Below are 3,229 nucleotides of genomic sequence, written 5' to 3' on the forward strand. Positions count from 1 at the left end.
AAAAAAAAAAAAAAAAAAAATTCAGTCCCATAAATGTGCAAATTGAGCGCCTCTAATCTGGAAATCTGACATTCCTCACAATTTGAAACTTTTTGAATACCAACATGATGCCACATGCTGTTCAAACGGGTGCCTGAGATAGGGATACCTTTGCTTTCTGATGGCTCAATGTACATGAACTTGGTTTATATACAAAATTATTTAAGATATTTTATCAAATTAACTTCAGGATATGTGTATATGAAACATAAATAAATTTCCTATGTAGACTTGAGTCCCCTTCCGAAGATACCTCATTAGGAAGAAACAAATAATCATGCACACACAACAGTGTTTCCATCAGTGGCAAATGGCACATACTACAGTGTTTCCCTGAGATTATAATGGAGCTAGTGATGCCCTTCGTCCATTGTAACATTGCAGCCCAACACACTGCTTAGGTGTTTGTGGTGATGTTGGTGTAAACAAACCTACTGCATTGCCAGTCATATAAAAATATACCACATAAAAATACATATAGTACATAACACTTGATAATGACTTATTGGTTAATATATTTACTACATGCATTTTATTACTTATTTTAGAGTATATTCCATGTGTGCGTGTGTGTGTGTGTGTGTGTAAAGGTAACTGTAAAACAGCCATGGGCAAGTCCTTCAGGAGGTATCCCAGAAGGCGGCGTTGTTATCACAGGAGATGACAGCTCCACGCGTGTCATGACCCCTGCAGACCTTCCCGAGGGACGAGGTGTGGAGGTGGAAGGCAGGGATATTGATGATCCTGACCCTGTGTGGGCCTAGGCTAGTGTGCATGTTTATGTTGTTGTTTTTAACATAAAGGCTTAAAAAAGAAAAAGAAAAAAACTTTCTAGAATAAGGATATGAAAGTGCTTTTGTGCAGCTGGACAATGTGTTTGTATTTTAAGCTAAGTTATTATAAGTCAAAACATTTAAAAAGTAAAAAGTATAGAGCAAAAACTGCAGCAAGTTAAGGTTAATTATTAAAAAGTAAAAACCGTTTTTATAAGTTTAGCCTGGTGAAGTGTCAGCGTCCATGGGGTCCACAGCAGAGCGCAGTGATGTCCCAGCCCTTCACACTCACTCGCCGTCACTCACCGACTCACCCAGAGCGCCTTCCAGTCCTGCAAGCTCCGTTCCTGGCAACTGCCCACACACGGGGGACCGTTTCTTACCCATCAGGCTCTTTTTACTGTACTTTTTCTGCATATAGTGATGTTGAGATACACAAACACTTTTTGTGTTCCAGCTGCCTGCAGTATTCAGTACAACACGGTGCAGGTTTGTAGCCGAGAGTCACAGCCTGTTCCGTGTAGCCTAGGTGTGTGGTCAGTCATCCCATCTACGTTTGTGTCAGTACACCATGATATTTGCACAATGGTGAAATCGCCTGATGTGCATTTCTCAGAACATTTTCTCTTCATTAAGTAATTCATGACTGTATTCCAAAATGAAGAAAAAAAAGTGAGGTTCAAAACTCTAGGGTTACAAGCATTTAGGATAAGGGATGCGCAGCCCATATAAAATGTAGTATATAAAAAATTGGACCAAATCTTTTCTTTAGGGAGTTTGCAATTTATGAATATGTTAGCTAACCATTAAAAGAAAAGTAAGGCAGCTATGATGATTTATTTCTTTTGTATATAAATTTTCCTTAGCTCTTATTCCTATTAGAATCTTTTACTTTCACAATAGGAGATAATCATTCAGACATCAACAACACTAACTGAAAGGTCTGTTATGGACACGTTCTTCCCAACCATTCCAACCTTCTTCATATCACCAGCCCCTCTTCCGTTGTCATTCTCTGCTAGTCCTCTTTTCTATTTCTTTACAAAGAATCACATAACTTTTTTTTCATTGCTAATATGACACTTTGTATGTTGTGTTATGATTGCCCCTCTACATCCTTCCTGGCGTGTTATGAGACCATAATGTCCTTGAGGACAAAGACGTTGCCTTATTCATCTTCAGATCCCCAGTGTCAAGTCTACATGCGTAGATCACGTGTAATTCAATTTTTGAAATAATGTAACACTATAGCTCTTTAATACAGTGAACCTTATGCAGCTAGCTTTTCAGAAGCTCTGTTGATAAGTTCTAGTTTTCTGGTCAGCAAATTAGTTTTCATACCAGTGCTGCTTTCTAAGATATTATGGTCATTGTCTGTCTTATGCCCCTGCAGTGTAAGCCCATAAGAGTAGTCGTTTCTTTTTCAGTTTTGTCATATCTCAGAAGTCTCAAACAATAGTTTTATAAACACTCAATTAAGCCACTTTTGAGTGGATGAGCTGAGGGCCTATGGCAGGAGAGCCACTGCAGTGGGTGCTCTTAGCACCGGCTAGGATGGTAGAGTATGCCAGAAAGGTGATCATCAACAGTGAGCTGCGTCTTCCACCTTGGGCTCTCTAGGTTGCTATAGCAGAGGAATTAGACAGTGCTCTTTCATCCCTTCGCACTTATTTGTTTTTTTTTACTTTTGTTTTCTTTTTTTGAGACGAGGTTTTGCCCTGTTGCCCAGGCCGAATTCAAATTCCTGGGCTCAAGTGATGCTCTTGCCTCAGCCTCCCAAGTAGCTGGGACCGCAGTTGCACATCACCATGTCCAGCTTATTTTTATTGTATTAAACCTCAACCTCTAGCCCATGAGAAGTACCTAAGCTTTTAGTGGTCATTCACTGTTGCCCAACTGTCAGGAGAGGGAGGGAACATAAGACATGTATGTATATGCAGCTTGCACAAATGTGTGTAAGCCATTTACCTGGTTGTGTGGTCTCTGGGAGCTGTGAACCATGCATGTAGAGTGTAGCATCATTATAGATATACAAGGATAAAAAGCGAGACAAGCCATTTTCATTCTATGTCAAGTTGTATTCATATTTTCAGAACTGTGTTGTCCTTGTTCTTGCAAAATGGGAATAAAGTTATCCACAACCAGAAAATCCCAAGCTTATGTAATTGTTTTGTAGATGGGAGGTGGGGGGAGAAGGCTGGCTATTAGTAAAACAAGACTCGAGTTGTTTTTTTAGCCAAAAAAAGAGTTATGTGATCTTAAACACATAAATATATATATAAATATATATATGAAAAATCTGAATGTAACATACATATTCAAATTATACATATGACTAAGTTTTATTTAGGTAATACTTGTTTCTTAATTAGAAATGAAAAGTATATATATATTTTTTTCTTTTTTTTTTTTTTTTT

At 38.4% G+C, this 3,229-nt stretch overlaps 1 protein-coding gene across 1 annotated transcript in view; it reads left to right on the forward strand.

The window, feature by feature from the left end:
• The window catches only part of LOC103260721 (cytoplasmic dynein 2 heavy chain 1-like), a gene marked incomplete at its 5' end in the record, with an annotated part of 80,695 nt that overhangs the window by 67,560 nt on the left and 9,906 nt on the right, over positions 1-3,229 (forward strand). The window lies entirely within an intron of this gene.

This window comes from Carlito syrichta, unplaced genomic scaffold, assembly GCF_000164805.1.
Source record: "Carlito syrichta isolate Samal-C Ts95f unplaced genomic scaffold, Tarsius_syrichta-2.0.1 Scaffold303315, whole genome shotgun sequence".
Classification (NCBI taxonomy): Eukaryota; Metazoa; Chordata; class Mammalia; order Primates; family Tarsiidae; genus Carlito; species Carlito syrichta.